We start from the raw sequence: 21,459 nt of genomic DNA, 5'->3' as shown, positions 1-21,459 counted from the left end.
GACTTAAGTAGATTCGCCGATGATACAGTAATTGGGAAGTACTTGACTCAAGTGATAATTTAGTGAATTTGCAGATGCACTTGGATAGATTATCAAAATGGGTGGGTATGTGGAAGATGGAATTCAACATAAATAAATGCATAACACTTTAGTGTGGGTAAAGAATAGAACACTAATTACAAAATGGACAATACTACTATTGGTAAAACAGAATGTGAAAGACTTAGGAGTAATGGTGAGCAAGGATCTAAATTCACGGCAACAATGTAATAAAGTGTCTAATAAGGCAAATAGGTTTTTAGGGTTCATTAATAGGACTGTAAAACTCTGCGAGTATTATTGCAAATTTATCTTGTGTTGGTGAAAACCACATTTGAATTATGCTGTTCAACTTTGGGTTCCTTACCGTGCAGTTGATATAGATTGTTTACAGAGAGTACAGAGGCGAATGACAAAATGATCCTTAAAGTTAGAAACCTCACCTATGAAGAAAGGTTAGAAAAGACTGAAATTACACTTACTTAAGAGGAGGAGGGCTAAAGTTTTTAAATGCGTGAAAGACATTAATAATGGTAACATGAATAAAAATCTTAGAATAACGCCATCAGACAGGACAAGAGATAATGGATATAAATTAGGAAAAAAATAGATTCAAGTCGGATGTGGGTAAATATTGGTTCAGGAATAGGATAATAGATTTATGGAACCAGTTGCCAAGTACAGAAGTGGAAGCTACGTGGGTCTTTAGGTAGCTTTAAACGAAGGTTGGATGATGTGTTTATGGGTTCAAGCGGTTAGTTGTAGTGTGGGCAGACTCAGGATCTACCTAGCATGGGCCTCTTGTTGTGTCCTCACTTCTTACGTTCTGTCAGGGTGTGACCCGCTGTCATGTACCTGTGACCGAGCAGCTGACATGTCAGGGTGTGATCCGCCGTCATGTACCTGTGACAGAGCGGCTGACATGTCAGGGTGTGACCAGCCATCATGTACCTGAGACCGAGCAGCTGACATGTCAGGGTGTGACCCGCTGCCGTGTATCACTGAATAGGCCGGCAATGTGTCATTGTGTGAGTGGTAAACGTGTCTAGTGTGAGCAGCCGACGTGTCATAGTGTGAACAGCTGATGTGTGGTGTGAACACCTGATGTGTCGTAGTGTGAGCAGCCGACGTGTCTAGTGTGAACAGCTGATGTGTGGTGTGAACACCTGATGTGTCGTAGTGTGAGCAGCCGACGTGTCATAGTGTGAACAGCTGATGTGTGGTGTGAACACCTGATGTGTCGTAGTGTGAGCAGCCGACGTGTCATAGTGTGAACAGCCGACGTGTCGTAGTGTGAGCAGCCGACGTGTATTAGTGTGAGAAGCTGACGTGTCATAGTGAGCAGCCAACGTGTCATAGTGTGAACAGCTGATGTGTTGTAGTGTGAGCAGCCGACGTGTCATAGTGTGAACAGCTGATGTGTCGTAGTGTGAGCAGCCGACGTGTCAAAGTGTGAACAGCTGATGTATCGTAGTGTGAACAGCTGGTGTGCCGTAGTGTGAGCAGCCAACGTGTCATAGTGTAAACAGCCGACTTGTCGTAGTGTGAGTAGCCGACGTGTATTAGTGTGAGAAGTTGACGTGTCATAGTGTGAAAGGCAGATATGTCGTAGTGTGAGCAGCCGACGTGTCATAGTGTGAACAGCTGATGTGTCGTAGTGTGAGCAGCCGCCGTGTCATAGTGTGAACAGCTGATGTGTCGTAGTGTGAGCAGCCGACGTGTCATAGTGTGAACAGCTGATGTGTCGTAGTGTGAGCAGCCGACGTGTCATAGTGTGAACAGCCGATGTGTCGTAGTGTGAGCAGCGGACGTGTATTAGTGTTAGCAGCCAACGTGTCATAGCATGAAAGGCAGATGAGTCGTAGTGTGAGCAGCCCACGTGTCATAGTGTGAACAGCTGATGTGTCATAGTGTGAGCAGCCGACGTGTCATAGTGTGAACAGCTGATATGTCGAAGTGTGAGCAGCCGACGTGTACTAGTGTGAAAGGCAGATGTATCGTAGTGTGAGAGGCCGACGTGTCATAGCGTGAAAGGCAGATGCGTCGTAGTGTGAACAGCCGACGTGTCATAGAGTGAACAGCTGATGTGTCATAGTGTGAGCAGCCGACGTGTCATAGTGTGAACAGCTGATGTGTCGTAGTGTGAGCAGTCGACGTGTCATAGTGTGAACAGCTGATGTGTCGTAGTGTGAGCAGCCGACGTGTATTAGTGTGAAAGGCAGATGTGTCGTAGTATGAGCAGCCAACGTGTCATAGTGTGAAAGTCAGATGTATCGTAGTGGAGCAGCCGACGTGTCATAGTGTGAACAGCTGATGTATCGTAGTGTGAACAGCTGATGGGTCGTAGTGTGAGCAGCCGACGTGTCATAGTGTGAATGGCCGACGTGTCGTAGTGTGAGCAGCCGACGTGTATTAGTGTGAGAAGCCGACGTGTCATAGTGTGAGCAGCCAACGTGTATTAGTGTGAGAAGCCGACGTGTCATAGTGTGAGCAGCCGACGTGTCATAGTGTAAACGGCAGATGTGTCGTAGTGTGAGCAGCCGACGTGTCCTAGTGTGAATGGCCGACGTGTCGTAGTGTGAGTAGCCGACGTGTCATAATGTGAATGGCCAACGTGTCGTAGTGTGAGCAGCCGACGTATCGTAGTGTGAACGGCCGACGTGTCTTGTGTGAGTAGCCGCTGTATGTCAGTGATTGAATCACCTATCCTTACCATTGATATCGTAACTGTTGAGTAATAGTTAATGATGACTGATAGTAGATAAACTAGTGAATCATATGAATGAAAATGTGTCGGATTCACATTTACTAATATATTAAAAAAGTTATAATCGGGATCAGTCTAAATTGATCATTTCTGACCAGAAACATCATTTACTAATCATTTCGTTTACTTGCAAATTTTTGTGCAGTTTTTAGTCTATATCAGTACTTAGGAGGTTCCCCTGGACACCAGCTACAGCACCGGTGGGATATGACCCGAGAAAGATGAAGAGGATCTCCCCACAGGAACAAGCTACACCATCAGTGGGAGGTGACCCTAGTCTCTATCATCAAACACATTCAACAAACCTTCAAAATACGCACTCCATCTCCTTCCTACATCATCATCATATATATATATATGTGTATATATATATATATATATATATATATATATATATATATATATATATATATATATATATATATATATATATGTATATATATATATATATATATATATATATATATATATATATATATATATATATATATATATATATATTTTTTTTTTTTTTTTTTTTTTTTTTTTTATACTTTGTCGCTGTCTCCCGCGTTTGCGAGGTAGCGCAAGGAAACAGACGAAAGAAATGGCCCAACCCCCCCCCCCCCCATACACATGTACATACACACGTCCACACACGCAAATATACATACCTACACAGCTTTCCATGGTTTACCCCAGACGCTTCACATGCCTTGATTCAATCCACTGACAGCACGTCAACCCCTGTATACCACATGACTCCAATTCACTCTATTCCTTGCCCTCCTTTCACCCTCCTGCATGTTCAGGCCCCGATCACACAAAATCTTTTTCACTCCATCTTTCCACCTCCAATTTGGTCTCCCTCTTCTCCTCGTTCCCTCCACCTCCGACACATATATCCTCTTGGTCAATCTCTCCTCACTCATTCTCTCCATGTGCCCAAAACCATTTCAAAACACCCTCTTCTGCTCTCTCAACCACGCTCTTTTTATTTCCACACATCTCTCTTACCCTTACGTTACTTACTCGATCAAACCACCTCACACCACACATTGTCCTCAAACATCTCATTTCCAGCACATCCATCCTCCTGCGCACATCTCTATCCATAGCCCACGCCTCGCAACCATACAACATTGTTGGAACCACTATTCCCTCAAACATACCCATTTTTGCTTTCCGAGATAATGTTCTCGACTTCCACACATTTTTCAAGGCTCCCAAAATTTTCGCCCCCTCCCCCACCCTATGATCCACTTCCGCTTCCATGGTTCCATCCGCTGACAGATCCACTCCCAGATATCTAAAACACTTCACTTCCTCCAGTTTTTCTCCATTCAAACTCACCTCCCAATTGACTTGACCCTCACCCCTACTGTACCTAATAACCTTGCTCTTATTCACATTTACTCTCAACTTTCTTCTTCCACACACTTTACCAAACTCAGTCACCAGCTTCTGCAGTTTCTCACATGAATCCGCCACCAGCGCTGTATCATCAGCGAACAACAACTGACTCACTTCCCAAGCTCTCTCATCCCCAACAGACTTCATACTTGCCCCTCTTTCCAGGACTCTTGCATTTACCTCCCTTACAACCCCATCCATAAACAAATTAAACAACCATGGAGACATCACACACCCCTGCCGCAAACCTACATTCACTGAGAACCAATCACTTTCCTCTCTTCCTACACGTACACATGCCTTACATCCTCGATAAAAACTTTTCACTGCTTCTAACAACTTGCCTCCAACACCATATATTCTTAATACCTTCCACAGAGCATCTCTATCAACTCTATCATATGCCTTCTCCAGATCCATAAATGCTACATACAAATCCATTTGCTTTTCTAAGTATTTCTCACATACATTCTTCAAAGCAAACACCTGATCCACACATCCTCTACCACTTCTGAAACCACACTGCTCTTCCCCAATCTGATGCTCTGTACATGCCTTCACCCTCTCAATCAATACCCTCCCATATAATTTACCAGGAATACTCAACAAACTTATACCTCTGTAATTTGAGCACTCACTCTTATCCCCTTTGCCTTTGTACAATGGCACTATGCACGCATTCCGCCAATCCTCAGGCACCTCACCATGAGTCATACATACATTAAATAACCTTACCAACCAGTCAACAATATATATATATATATATATATATATATATATATATATATATTATATATATATAATATATATATATATATATATATATATATATATATATATATATATATATATATATATATATATATATATATATATATATATATATATATATATATATATATATATTTTCTTTTTTTTTTTTTGCTTTGTCGCTGTCTCCCGCGTTTGCGAGGTAGCGAAAGGAAACAGACGAAAGAAATGGCCCAACCCACCCCCATACACATGTATATACATACGTCCACACACGCAAATATACATACCTACACAGCTTTCCATGGTTTACCCCAGACGCTTCACATGCCCTGATTCAATTCACTGACAGCACGTCAACCCCGGTATACCACATCGATCCAATTCTCTCTATTCCTTGCCCTCCTTTCACCCTCCTGCATGTTCAGGCCCCGATCACACAAAATCTTTTTCACTCCATCTTTCCACCTCCAATTTGGTCTCCCGCTTCTCCTCGCTCCCTCCACCTCCGACACATATATCCTCTTGGTCAATCTTTCCTCACTTATTCTCTCCATGTGCCCAAACCATTTCAAAACACCTTCTGCTCTCTCAACCACGCTCTTTTTATTTCCTCACATCTCTCTTACCCTTACGTTACTTACTCGATCAAAACACCTCACACCACACACCACACATCACCAACAGACTTCATACTTGCCCCTCTTTCCAAAACTCTTGCATTCACCTACCTAACAACCCCATCCATAAACAAATTAAACAACCATGGAGACATCACACACCCCTGCAGCAAAACTACATTCACTGAGAACCAATCACTTTCCTCTCTTCCTACACGTACACATGCCTTACATCCTCGATAAAAACTTTTCACTGCTTCTAACAACTTGCCTTCCACACCATTTATTATTAATACCTTCCACAGAGCATTTCTATGAACTCTATCACATGCCTTCTCCAGATCCATAAATGCTACATACAAATCCATTTGCTTTTCTAAGTATTTCTTACGTACATTCTTCAAAGCAAACACCTGATCCACACATCCTCTACCACTTCTGAAACCACACTACTCTTCCCCGATCTGACGCTCTGTGCATGCCTTCACCCTCTCAATCAATATCCTCCCATATAATTTACCAGGAATACAAACAAACTTATACCTCTGTAATTTGAGCACTCATTCTTATCCCCTTTGCCTTTGTACAATGGCACTATCCAAGCATTCCGCCAATCCTCAGGCACATCACCATGAGTCATACATACATTAAATAACCTTACCAACCAGTCAATAATACAATCACCCCCTTTTTTGATAAATTCCACTGCAATACCATCCAAACCTGCTGCCTTGCCGGCTTTCATCTTCCGCAAAGCTTTTACTACCTCTTCTCTGTTTACCAAATCATTTTCCCTAACCCTCTCACTTTGAACACCACCTCGACCAAAACACCCTATATCTGCCACTCTATCATCAAACACATTCAAAAACCTTCAAAATACCCACTCCTTCTCACATCACCACTACTTGTTATCACCTCCCCATTTGCGCCTTTCACTGAAGTTCCCATTTGCTCCCTTGTCTTACGCATTTTATTTACCTCCTTCCAGAACATCTTTTTATTCTCCGTAAAACTTAATGATACTCTCTCACCCCAACTCTCATTTGACCTCTTTTTCACCTCTTGCACCTTTCTCTTGACCTCCTGTCTCTTTCTTTTATACATCTCCCACTCAATTGCATTTTTTCCCTGCAAAAATCGTCCAAATGCCTCTCTCTTCTCTTTCACTAATAATCTTACTTCTTCATCCCACCACTCACTACCCTTTCTAATCAACCCACTTCCCACTCTTCTTATGCCACAAGCATCTTTTGCGCAATCCATCACTGAATCCCTAAATCAGTGATGGATTGCGCATATATATATATACATATATATATATATATATATATATATATATATATATATATATATATATATATATATATATATATATATATATATATATATATATATTTTTTTTTTTTTTTTTATACTTTGTCCCTGTCTCCCGCGTTTGCGAGGTAGCGCAAGGAAACAGACGAAAGAAACGGCCCAACCCCCCCCATACACATGTATATACATACGTCCACACACGCAAATATACATACCTACACAGCTTTCCATGGTTTACCCCATACGCTTCACATGCCTTGATTCAATCCACTGACAGCACGTCAACCCCGGTATACCACATCGCTCCAATTCACTCTATTCCTTGCCCTCCTTTCACCCTCCTGCATGTTCAGGCCCCGATCACACAAAATCTTTTTCACTCCATCTTTCCATCTCCAATTTGGTCTCCCTCTTCTACTCGTTCCCCCCACCTCCGACACATATATCCTCTTGGTCAATCTTTCCTCACTCATTCTCTCCATGTGCCCAAACCACTTCAAAACACCCTCTTCTGCTCTCTCAACCACGCTCTTTTTATTTCCACACATCTCTCTTACCCTTACGTTACTCACTCGATCAAACCACCTCACACCACACATTGTCCTCAAACATCTCATTTCCAGCACATCCATCCTCCTGCGCACAACTCTATCCATAGCCCACGCCTCGCAACCATACAACATTGTTGGAACCACTATTCCTTCAAACATACCCATTTTTGCTTTTATAGATAATGTTCTCGACTTCCACACATTCTTCAAGGCCCCCAGAATTTTCGCCCCCTCCCCCACCCTATGATCCACTTCCGCTTCCATGGTTCCATCCGCTGCCAGATCCACTCCCATATATCTAAAACACTTCACTTCCTCCAGTTTTTCTCCATTCAAACTCACCTCCCAGTTGACTTGACCCTCAACCCTACTGTACCTAATAACCTTGCTCTTATTCACATTTACTCTTAACTTTCTTCTTCCACACACTTTACCAAACTCAGTCACAAGCTTCTGCAATTTCTCACATGAATCAGCCACCAGCGCTGTATCATATATATATATATATATATATATATATATATATATATATATATATATATATATATATATATATATATTTTTTTTTTTTTTCTTTCAAACTATTCGCCAATTCCCGCATTAGCGAGGTAGCGTTAAGAACAGAGGACTGGGCCTTTGAGGGAATACCCTCACCTGGCCCAATTCTCTGTTCCTTCTTTTGGAAAATTGAAAAAAAAACCGAGAGGGGAGGATTTCCAGCCCCCCGCTCCCTCCCCTTTTAGTCGCCTTCTACGACACGCAGGGAATACGTGGGAAGTATTCTTAATCCCCTATCCCCAGGGATAATATATATATATATATATATATATATATATATATATATATATATATATATATATATATATATATATATATATATGTGAGAAACAGCAGAAGCTGGTGACTGAGTTTCGTAAAGTGTGTGAAAGAAGAAAGTTAAGAGTAAATGTGAATAGGAGCAAGGTTATTAGGTACAGTAGGGTTGAGGGTCAAGTCAATTGGGAGGTAAGTTTGAATGGAGAAAAACTGGAGGAAGTAAAGTGTTTTAGATATCTGGAAGTGGATCTGGCAGCGTATGCAACCATGGAAGCGGAAGTGGATCATAGGGTGGGCGAGGGGGCGAAAATTCTGGGAGCCTTGAAGAATGTGTGGAAGTCGAGGACATTATCTCAGAAAGCAAAAATGGGTATGTTTGAAGGAATAATGGTTCCAACAATGTTGTATGGTTGCGAGGCGTGGGCTATGGATAGAGTTGTGCGCAGGAGGATGGATGTGCTGGAAATGAGATGTTTGAGGACAATGTGTGGTGTGAGGTGGTTTGATCGAGTGAGTAACGTAAGGGTAAGAGAGATGTGTGGAAATAAAAAGAGCGTGGTTGAGAGAGCAGAAGAGTCTGTTTTGAAATGGTTTTGGCACATGGAGAGAATGAGTGAAGAAAGATTGACCAAGAAGATATATGTGTCGGAGGTGAAGGGAACGAGGAGAAGTGGGAGACCAAATTGGAGGTGGAAAGATGGAGTGAAAAAGATTTTGTGTGATCGGGGCCTGAACATGCAGGAGGGTGAAAAGAGGACAAGGAATAGAGTGAATTGGATCGATGTGGTATACCTGGGTTGACGTGCTGTCAGTGGATTGAATCAGGGCATGTGAAGCGTCTGGGGTAAACCATGGAAAGCTGTGTAGGTATGTATATTTGCGTGTGTGGACGTATGTATATACATGTGTATGGGGGGGGTTGGGCCATTTCTTTCGTCTGTTTCCTTGCGCTACCTCGCAAACGCGGGAGACAGCGACAAAGAATAATGAAAAAATTAATAATATATATATATATATAAATATATATATATATATATATATATATTTTTTTTTTTTTTTTTTTTTTTTTATACTTTGTAGAGGATGTGTGGATCAGGTGTTTGCTTTGAAGAATGTATGTGAGAAATACTTAGAAAAGCAAATGGATTTGTATGTAGCATTTATGGATCTGGAGAAGGCATATGATAGAGTTGATAGAGATGCTCTGTGGAAGGTATTAAGAATATATGGTGTGGGAGGCAAGTTGTTAGAAGCAGTGAAAAGTTTTTATCGAGGATGTAAGGCTTGTGTACGTGTAGGAAGAGAGGAAAGTGATTGGTTCTCAGTGAATGTAGGTTTGCGGCAGGGGTGTGTGATGTCTCCATGCTTGTTTAATTTGTTTATGGATGGGGTTGTAAGGGAGGTAAATGCAAGAGTCCTGGAAAGAGGGGCAAGTATGAAGTCTGTTGGGGATGAGAGAGCTTGGGAAGTGAGTCAGTTGTTGTTCGCTGATGATACAGCGCTGGTGGCTGATTCATGTGAGAAACTGCAGAAGCTGGTGACTGAGTTTGGTAAAGTGTGTGGAAGAAGAAAGTTAAGAGTAAATGTGAATAAGAGCAAGGTTATTAGGTACAGTAGGGTGGAGGGTCAAGTCAATTGGGAGGTGAGTTTGAATGGAGAAAAACTGGAGGAAGTGAAGTGTTTTAGATATCTGGGAGTGGATCTGGCAGCGGATGGAACCATGGAAGCGGAAGTGGATCATAGGGTGGGGGAGGGGGTGAAAATTCTGGGAGCCTTGAAGAATGTGTGGAAGTCGAGAACATTATCTCGGAAAGCAAAAATGGGTATGTTTGAAGGAATAGTGGTTCCAACAATGTTGTATGGTTGCGAGGCGTGGGCTATGGATAAAGTTGTGCGCAGGAGGATGGATGTGCTGGAAATGAGATGTTTGAGGACAATGTCTGGTGTGAGATGGTTTGATCGAGTGAGTAACGTAAGGGTAAGAGAGTTGTGTGGAAATAAAAAGAGCGTGGTTGAGAGAGCATAAGAAGGTGTTTTGAAGTGGTTTGGGCACATGGAGAGAATGAGTGAGGAAAGATTGACCAAGAGGATATATGTGTCGGAGGTGGAGGGAACGAGAAGAGGGAGACCAAATTGGAGGTGGAAAGGTGGAGTGAAAAAGATTTTGTGTGATCGGGGCCTGAACATGCAGGAGGGTGAAAGGAGGGCAAGGAATAGAGTAAATTGGAGCGATGTGGTATAACGGGGTTGACGTGCTGTCAGTGGATTGAATCAAGGCATGTGAAGCGTCTGGGGTAAACCATGGAAAGCTGTGTAGGTATGTATATTTGCGTGTGTGGACGTATGTATATACATGTGTATGGGGGGGGTTGGGCCATTTCTTTCGTCTGTTTCCTTGCGCTACCTCGCAAACGCGGGAGACAGCGACAAAGTATAATGAAAAAAATAATAATATAAATATATATATATAAATATATATATATATATATATATATATATATATTTTTTTTTTTTTTTTTTTTTTTTTTATACTTTGTATATATATATATATATATATATATATATATATATATATATATATATATATATATATATATATATATATATATATATATATATATATATATATATATATATATATATATATATATATATATATATATATATATATATAATATTATTTTTCTTTATTATTCTTTGTCGCTGTCTCCCGCGTTTGCGAGGTAGCGCAAGGAAACAGACGAAAGAAATGGCCCAACCCCCCCATACACATGTATATACATACGTCCACACACGCAAATATACATACCTACACATATATATATATATATATATATATATATATATATATATATATATATATATATATATATATATATATATATATATATATATATATATATATATATATATATATATATATATATATATATATATATATATATATATGAGCGGGGGGCCGGAAATCCTCCCCTCCTTGTATTAACTTTCTAAAATGGGAAACAGAAGAAGGAGTCACGCGGGGAGTGATCATCCTCCTCGAAGGCTCAGAGTGGGGTGCCTAAATGTGTGTGGATGTAACCAAGATGTGAAAAAAGGAGAGATAGGTAGGATGTTTGAGGAAAGGAACCTGGATGTTTTGGCTCTGAGTGAAACGAAGCTCAAGGGTAAAGGGGAAGAGTGGTTTGGAAATGTCTGGGGAGTGAAGTCAGGGGTTAGTGAGAGGACAAGAGCAAGGGAAGGAGTAGCAATACTCCTGAAACAGGAGTTGTGGGAGTATGTGATAGAATGTAAGAAAGTAAATTCTCGATTAATATGGGTAAAATTGAAAGTTGATGGAGAGAGGTGGGTGATTATTGGTGCATATGCACCTGGGCATGAGAAGAAAGATCATGAGAGGCAAGTGTTTTGGGAGCAGCTGAATGAGTGTGTTAGCGGTTTTGATGCACGAGACCGGGTTATAGTGATGGGTGATTTGAATGCAAAGGTGAGTAATGTGGCAGTTGAGGGAATAATTGGTATGCATGGGGTGTTCAGTGTTGTAAATGGAAATGGTGAAGAGCTTGTAGATTTATGTGCTGAAAAAGGACTGATGATTGGGAATACCTGGTTTAAAAAGCGAGATATACATAAGTATACTTATGTAAGTAGGAGAGATGGCCAGAGAGCGTTATTGGATTACGTGTTAATTGACAGGCGTGCGAAAGAGAGACTTTTGGATGTTAATGTGCTGAGAGGTGCAACTGGAGGGATGTCTGATCATTATCTTGTGGAGGCTAAGGTGAAGATTAGTATGGGTTTTCAGAAAAGAGGAGTGAATGTTGGGGTGAAGAAGGTGGTGAGAGTAAGTGAGCTTGGGAAGGAGACCTGTGTGGGGAAGTACCAGGAGAGACTGTGTACAGAATGGAAAAAGGTGAGAACAATGGAAGTAAGGGGAGTGGGGGAGGAATGGGATGTATTTAGGGAATCAGTGATGGATTGCGCAAAAGATGCTTGTGGCATGAGAAGAGTGGGAGGTGGGCTGTTTAGAAAGGGTAGTGAGTGGTGGGATGAAGAAGTAAGAGTATTAGTGAAAGAGAAGAGAGAGGCATTTGGACGATTTTTGCAGGGAAAAAATGCAGTTGAGTGGGAGAAGTATAAAAGAAAGAGACAGGAGGTCAAGAGAAAGGTGCAAGAGGTGAAAAAAAGGGCAAATGAGAGTTGGGGTGAGAGACTATCAGTAAATTTTAGGGAGAATAAAAAGATGTTCTGGAAGGAGGTAAATAGGGTGCGTAAGACAAGGGAGCAAATGGGAACTTCAGTGAAGGGCGTAAATGGGGAGGTGATAACAAATAGCGGTGATGTGAGAAGGAGATGGAATGAGTATTTTGAAGGTTTGTTGAATGTGTCTGATGACAGAGTGGCAGATATAGGGTGTTTTGGTCGAGGTGGTGCGCAAAGTGAGAGGGTTAGGGAAAATGATTTGGTAAACAGAGAAGAGGTAGTAAAAGCTTTGCGGAAGATGAAAGCCGGCAAGGCAGCAGGTTTGGATGGTATTGCAGTGGAATTTATTAAAAAAGGGGGTGACTGTATTGTTGACTGGTTGGTAAGGTTATTTAATGTATGTATGACTCATGGTGAGGTGCCTGAGGATTGGCGGAATGCGTGCATAGTGCCATTGTACAAAGGCAAAGGGGATAAGAGTGAGTGCTCAAATTACAGAGGTATAAGTTTGTTGAGTATTCCTGGTAAATTATACGGGAGGGTATTGATTGAGAGGGTGAAGGCATGTACAGAGCATCAGATTGGGGAAGAGCAGTGCGGTTTCAGAAGTGGTAGAGGATGTGTGGATCAGGTGTTTGCTTTGAAGAATGTATGTGAGAAATACTTAGAAAAGCAAATGGATTTGTATGTAGCATTTATGGATCTGGAGAAGGCATATGATAGAGTTGATAGAGATGCTCTGTGGAAGGTATTAAGAATATATGGTGTGGGAGGCAAGTTGTTAGAAGCAGTGAAAAGTTTTTATCGAGGATGTAAGGCTTGTGTACGTGTAGGAAGAGAGGAAAGTGATTGGTTCTCAGTGAATGTAGGTTTGCGGCAGGGGTGTGTGATGTCTCCATGCTTGTTAAATTTGTTTATGGATGGGGTTGTTAGGGAGGTAAATGCAAGAGTCCTGGAAAGAGGGGCAAGTATGAAGTCTGTTGGGGATGAGAGAGCTTGGGAAGTGAGTCAGTTGTTGTTCGCTGATGATACAGCGCTGGTGGCTGATTCATGTGAGAAACTGCAGAAGCTGGTGACTGAGTTTGGTAAAGTGTGTGGAAGAAGAAAGTTAAGAGTAAATGTGAATAAGAGCAAGGTTATTAGGTACAGTAGGGGTGAGGGTCAAGTCAATTGGGAGGTGAGTTTGAATGGAGGAAAACTGGAGGAAGTGAAGTGTTTTAGATATCTGGGAGTGGATCTGTCAGCGGATGGAACCATGGAAGCGGAAGTGGATCATAGGGTGGGGGAGGGGGCGAAAATTTTGGGAGCCTGAAAAATGTGTGGAAGTCGAGAACATTATCTCGGAAAGCAAAAATGGGTATGTTTGAAGGAATAGTGGTTCCAACAATGTTGTATGGTTGCGAGGCGTGGGCTATGGATAGAGATGTGCGCAGGAGGATGGATGTGCTGGAAATGAGATGTTTGAGGACAATGTGTGGTGTGAGGTGGTTTGATCGAGTAAGTAACGTAAGGGTAAGAGAGATGTGTGGAAATAAAAAGAGCGTGGTTGAGAGAGCAGAAGAGGGTGTTTTGAAATGGTTTGGGCACATGGAGAGAATGAGTGAGGAAAGATTGACCAAGAGGATATATGAGTCGGAGGTGGAGGGAACGAGGAGAAGAGGGAGACCAAATTGGAGGTGGAAAGATGGAGTGAAAAAGATTTTGTGTGATCGGGGCCTGAACATGCAGGAGGGTGAAAGGAGGGCAAGGAATAGAGTGAATTGGAGCGATGTGGTATACAGGGGTTGACGTGCTGTCAGTGGATTGAATCAAGACATGTGAAGCGTCTGGGGTAAACCATCGAAAGCTGTGTAGGTATGTATATTTGCGTGTGTGGACGTATGTACATGTGTATGGGGGGGGGGGGGTTGGGCCATTTCTTTCGTCTGTTTCCTTGCGCTACCTCGCAAACGCGGGAGACAGCGACAAAGTATAAAAAAAAAAAGAAAAAAAAAAAAAAAATATATATATATATATATATATATATATATATATATATATATATATATATATATATATATATATATATATATATATATATATATATATATATATTGGAAAGGATCAAAATTTTGCGCGTGATCAAGATATTCCTATGAGTCCACGGGGAAAATGAAACACGAAAAGTTCCCAAGTGCACTTTCGTGTAATAATCACATCATCAGGGGAGACAAAAGAGAGAAATATAAGTCACATGATATACATCGAGGAGACGAAGCTAGGACACCATTTGGTAAGCATGTGATTCTCCAAAACATACAACGAGCGTTCATAAACTTATCATTTTACAAATCTTATCAACAATAAAGTTATCTAATTTGTACAGACCATCACTAATATTCAGATTATAATTCTTTGTGTATTTAATAATAGAAGATTCAATGATATTTCTCTTGGTAATAGAGTTAGAATTAACAACTGAGATGGCGTTACTCCAGTCAATACAATGATCATAGTTTTTAACATGATAAAACAAGGCATTTGATTCTTGTCCCTTTCTTATACTATATTTATGTTGCTTAAGTCTAACAGAAAGATTTTTACCAGTCTAACCAACATAAAATTTATCACAGTTTCCACAAGGAACTTTATAGATGCAACCAAGAGAATTTTCTGGTGAATTCCTGATTAAGATATTCTTTATAGTATTATTGTTGCTAAAGGCAACATTTACATTAAACGAATTAAGCAACATGGGAAGCAAAGTGATATTATTATTAAAAGGGAGAACTAAAAGATTCTTGGTGTCAATGGGAGGTTTGGGCTCAACTCTATAAAATGATTTCGTTGCTAACTTAAGGGATTTAACAATGAAAGATCTAATGTACTTTAACTTAGATCCAATAGAATATATCTTCTCAAACTCATCATCAATAAACTCTTGACTGCCCTTAGGAACATAGATTGAAATGATAATTTACTTAACAATTTAGTACCTTCCATCAAATTTACTGTAGAAAATGAAAATAATGGTATGTTACCATTTTTAGATTGCATGATCCATAGACAAGGAAACAAGTTTAAGTTTAGCATATACAGAAAACCCACCAATGTATGCTCATATATACATTTTTACTCATCTCAACATGACAGAGTTAAATTATCATCATTTCAATCTATGTTCCTAAGGGCTTTACGTATTTGCAGTCAAGAGTTTATTGATGATGAGTTTGAGAAGATATATTCCATTGGATCTAAGTTAAAGTACCCTAGATCTTTCATTGATAACTCCCTTAAGTTAGCAAAGAAATAATTTTATAGAGTTGAGCCCAAACCTCGCATTGACACCAAGAATCTTTTAGTTCTCCCTTTTAATAATAATATCTCTTTGCTTCCCATGTTCCTTAATTCCTATAATGTAAATGTTGCCTTTAGTAACAATAATACTATAAAGAATATCTTAATCAGGAATTCACCAGAAAATTCTCTTGGTTGCATCTATAAAGTTACTTGTGGAAACTGTGATAAATTTTACGTTGGTCAGACTGGTAAAGATCTTTCTGTTAGACTTCAGCAACTTAAATATAGTATAAGAACGGGACAAGAATCAAATGCCTTGTTTAATCATGTTAAAAACTATGATCATTGTATTGACTGGAGTAACGCCATCTCAGTCGTTAACTCTGACTCTATTACCAAGAGAAATATCATTGAACCTTCTATTATTAAATACACAAAGAATTATAATCTTAATATTAGTGATGGTCTGTACAAATTAGATAACTTTATTGTTGATAAGATTTGTAAGATGATAAATTTATGAACGCTCGTTGTATGTTTTGGACAATCGCATGTTTACCATATAGCGTCCTAGCTTCGTCTCTTCGATGTATATCAAGTGACTGTTATATTTCTCTCTTTTGTCTCCCCTGATGATGTGATTATTACACGAAAGTGCACTTGGGAACTTTTCGTGTTTCATTTTCCCCGTGGAATTATAGAAATATCTATCTATCTATCTATCTATCTATCTATCTATCTATATATATATATATATATATATATATATATATATATATATATATATATATATATATATATATTTTTTTTTTTTCTTTTCTTTCAAACTATTCGCCATTTCCCGCATTAGGAAGGTAGCGTTAAGAACAGAGGACTGGGCCTCTGAGGGAATATCCTCACCTGGTGCCCGTCTCTGTTCCTTCTTTTGGAAAATAAAAAAAAAGAGGGGAGGATCTCCAGCCCGATGCTCCCTCCTCTTTTAGTCGCCTTCTACGAGACGCAGGGAATACGTGGGAAGTATTCTTTCTCCCCTATCCCCAGGGATAATATATATATATATATATATATATATATATATATATATATATATATATATATATATATATATATATATATATATTTGTTTATGGATGGGGTTGTTAGGGAGGTGAATGCAAGAGTTTTGGAAAGAGGGGCAAGTATGAAGTCTGTTGGGGATGAGAGAGCTTGGGAAGTGAGTCAGTTGTTGTTCGCTGATGATACAGCGGTGGTGGCTGATTCATGTGAGAAACTGCAGAAGCTGGTGACTGAGTTTTGTAAAGTGTGTGAAAGAAGAAAGTTAAGAGTAAATGTGAATAAGAGCAAGGTTATTAGGTACAGTAGGGTTGAGTGTCAAGTCAATTGGGAGGTGAGTTTGAATGGAGAAAAACTGGAGGAAGTGAAGTGTTTTAGATATCTGGGAGTGGATCTGGCAACGGATGGAACCATGGAAGCGGAAGTGGATCATAGGGTGGGGGAGGGGGCGAAAATTCTGGGAGCCTTGAAGAATGTGTGGAAGTCGAGAACATTATCTCGGAAAGCAAAAATGGGTATGTTTGAAGGAATAGTGGTTCCAACAATGTTGTATGGTTGCGAGGCGTAGGCTATGGATAGAGTTGTGCGCAGGAGGATGGATGTGCTGGAAATGAGATGTTTGAGGACAATGTGTGGTGTGAGGTGGTTTGATCGAGTAAGTAACGTAAGGGTAAGAGAGATGTGTGGAAATAAAAAGAGCGTGGTTGAGAGAGCAGAAGAGCGTGTTTTGAAGTGGTTTGGGCACATGGAGAGAATGAGTGAGGAAAGATTGACCAAGAGGATATATGTGTCGGAGGCGGAGGGAACGAGGAGAAGAGGGAGACCAAATTGGAGGTGGAAAGATTGAGTGAAAAAGATTTTGTGTGATCGGGGCGTGAACATGCAGGAGGGTGACAGGAGGGGAAGGAATAGAGTGAATTGGAGCGATATGGTATACCGGGGTTGACGTGCTGTCAGTGGATTGAATCGGGGCATGTGAAGCGTCTGGGGTAAACCATGGAAAGCTGTGTAGGTATGTATATTTGCGTGTGTGGACGTATGTATATACATGGGTATGGGGGTGGGTTGGGCCATTTCTTTCGTCTGTTTCCTTGCGCTACCTCGCAAACGCGGGAGACAGCGACAAAGCAAAAAAAAAAAAATATATATATATATATATATATGTATATTTAGGGAGCAGCTGAGTGAGTGTGTTAGTAGTTTTGACACACAAGACCGGGTTATAGTGATGGCTGATATGAATGCAAAGGTGAGTAATGTGGCAGTTAAGGGAATAATTGGTGTACTTTGGGTGTTCAGTGTTGTAAATGGAAATGGTGAAGAGTTTGTAGATTTATGTGCTGAAAAAGACTGGTTAATTAGAATATCTTGTTTAAAAAGAGAGATATATATAAGTATACATATATAAGTACTAGAGATGGCCAGAGAGCGTTATTGGATTACGTGTTAATTGAGAGGCGCGCGAAAAAGAGACTTTTGAATGTTAAAATACTGAGAGGTGCAACTGGATGGATGTCTGTTCATTATCTTGTAGAGGCGAAGGTGAAGATTTGTATGGGTTTTCAGAAAAGAAGAGAAAATGTTGGGGTGAAGAGAATGGTGAGAGTAAGTGAGCTTGGGAAGGAGACTTGTGGGAGGAAGTCCTATGAGTGACTGAGTACAGAAGGGAAAAAGGTGAGAACAAAGGACGTAAAAGCAGTGAGGGAGGAATGGGATGTATTTAGGGAAGAAGTGATCGCTTGCGCAAAACATGCTTATGGCATGAGAAGCATAGTAGGTGGGCAGATTAGATAGGGTTGTGAGTGGTGGGATGAAGAAGTAAGATTATTCGTGAAAGAGAAGAGTGAGGCATTTGGACGATTTTTGCAGTGAAATGATGCAAATTACTGGGAGATGTATAGAAGAAAGAGGCAGGAGGTCAAGAGAAAGGTGAAAGAGGTGAAAAAGAGGGCAAATGAGATTTGGGTGAGAGAGTATGATTAGATTTTAGGAAGACTAAAGAGATATTTTGGAAGGAGGTAAAGAAAGTTCGTAAGTCAAGGGAAAAAATGGGAACTTTAGTAAAGTGGGCTAATGGGGAGGTGAACAAATAGTGGTGATGGGGGAAGCAGATGGAGTGAGTATTTTGAATGTTTGTTGAATCTGTTTGATGATAGAGTGTCAGATATAAGATGCTTTGGTTGAGGTCATGTGCAAAGTAAGAGGGTTAGGGAACATGATATGGCAAACAGAGAAGAGGTAGTAAAAGCTTTGTGGAAGATGAATGCCGGCAAGGCAGCTGGTTTGGGTGGTATTGCAGTGGAATTTATTAAAAAATAGGATGACTGTATTGATGACTGGTTAGTAAGATTATTTATTGTATGTATGACTCATGGTGAGGTGCCTGATGATTTGTAGAATGCTTGCATAGTACCATTGAACAGAGGCAAAGGGGATAAAAGTGAGTGTTCAAATTACAGAGGTATAAGTTTGTTGAATAATCGTGTAAATTATATGGGAGGGTATTGATGGAGAGGGTGAAGGCATTTACAGAAAATCAGATTGGGGAGGAGCAGTGTGGTATCAGAAGTGGCAGAGGAAGTGTGGATCAGGTTTTTACTTTGAAGAATGTATGTGAGAAATACTTAGAAAAGCAAATGGATTTGTACGTAGCATTTATGGATCTGGAGAAGGCATATGATAGAGTTGATAGAGATGCTCTGTGGAAGGTATTAAGAATATATGGTGTGGGAGGCAAGTTGTTAGAAGTAGTAAAAAGTTTTTATCGAGGATGTAAGGCATGTGTACGTGTAGAAAGAGAGGAAAGTGATTGGTTCTCAGTGAATGTAGGTTTGCGGCAGGGGTGTGTGATGTCTCCATGGTTGTTTGATTTGTTTATGGATGGGGTTCTTAGGGAGGTGAATGGAAGAGTTTTGGAAAGAGGGGCAAGTATGAAGTCTGTTGTGGATGAGAGAGCTTGGGAAGTGAGTCATTTGTTGTTCGCTGATGATACAGCGCTGGTGGCTGATTCATGTGAGAAACTGCAGAAGCTGGTGACTGAGTTTGGTAAAATGTGTGAAAGAAGAAAGTTAAGAGTAAATGTGAATAACAGCAAGGTTATTAGATACAGAAGGGTTGAGGGTCAAGTCAATTGGGAGGTAATTTTGGATGGAGAAAAACTGGAGGAAGTAAAGTGTTTTAGATGTCTGGGAGCGGATGTGGCAGCGGATGGAACCATGGAAGCGGAAGTGGACCATAGGGTGGGGGAGGGGGCGAAAATCATGGGAGCCTTGAAGAATGTGTGGAAGTCGAGAACATTATCTCGGAAAGCAAAAATGGGTATGTTTGAAGGAATAGTGGTTCCAACAATGTTGTATGGTTGCCAGGCGTGGGCTATGGATAGAGTTGTGCGCAGGAGGATGGATGTGCTGCAAATGAGATGTTTGATGACAATGTGTGGTGTGAGGTGGTTTGATCGAGTAAGTAACGTAAGGGTAAGAGAGATGTGTGGACATAAAAAGAGCGTGGTTGAGAGAGCAGAAGAGAGTGTTTTGAAATGGTTTGGGCACGGAGAGAATGAGTGAGGAAAGATTGACCAAGTGGATATATGTGTCGGAGGTGGATGGAACGAGGAGAAGTGGGAGACCAAATTGGAGGTGGAAAGATGGAGTGAAAAAGATTATGTGTGTTCGGGGCCTGAACATGCAGGAGGGTGACAGGAGGGCAAGGAATAGAGTGAATTGGATCGATGTGGTATACCGGGGTTGACGTGCTGTCAGTGGATTGAATCAGGGCATGTGAAGCGTCTGCGGTAAACCATGGAAAGCTGTGTAGGTATGTATATTTGCGTGTGTGGACATATATGTATATACATGTGTATGGTTGTGGGTTGGGCCATTTCTTTCGTCTGTTTCCTTGCGCTACCTTGCAAACGCGGGAGACAGCGACAAAGCAAAAAAAAAAAGAGAAAAAAAATATATATTTATATCTATTTATTTTGTTTCGTTGGTGTCTCCTGCGTTTGCAAGGTACCGCAAGGAAACAGACGAAAGAAATGTCCCAACCCACCCCCATACACACGTATTACATACACGTCCACACTCGCAAATACACATACCCATACATCTCAATGTAAACATATATATACGCACACAGACACCTACATATATACCCATGCACACAATTCAAACTGGCTGCCTTTATTCATTCCCATCGCCACCTCGCCACACATGGAATAACATACCCCTCCCCATTCATGTGTGCGAAGTAGCGCTAGGAAAAGATAACAAAGGCCCCATTCGTTCACACTCAGTCTCTAGCTGTCATGCAATAATGCCCGAAAACACAGCTCCCTTTCCACATCCAGGACCCAGAGAACTTTCCATGGTTTACCCCAGACGCTTCACATGCCCTGATTCAATGAATTGACAGTACATCGACGCCGCTATACCACATTGATCCAATTCACTCTATTCCTTGCACGCCTTTCACCCTCCTGCATGTTCAGGACCGGATCACTCAAAATCTTTTTCACTCCATCTTTCCACCACCAAATTTGGGCTCCCACTTCTCCTCGTTCCCTCCACCTCCGACACATATATCCTCTTGGTCAATCTTTCCTCACTCATTCTCTCCATGTGACCAAACCATTTCAAAACACACTATTCTGCTCTCTCAACCACGTTCTTTTTAT

Source organism: Panulirus ornatus, chromosome 48 (assembly GCF_036320965.1).
Source record: "Panulirus ornatus isolate Po-2019 chromosome 48, ASM3632096v1, whole genome shotgun sequence".
Classification (NCBI taxonomy): Eukaryota; Metazoa; Arthropoda; class Malacostraca; order Decapoda; family Palinuridae; genus Panulirus; species Panulirus ornatus.
This window is presented reverse-complemented; position numbering follows the sequence as displayed.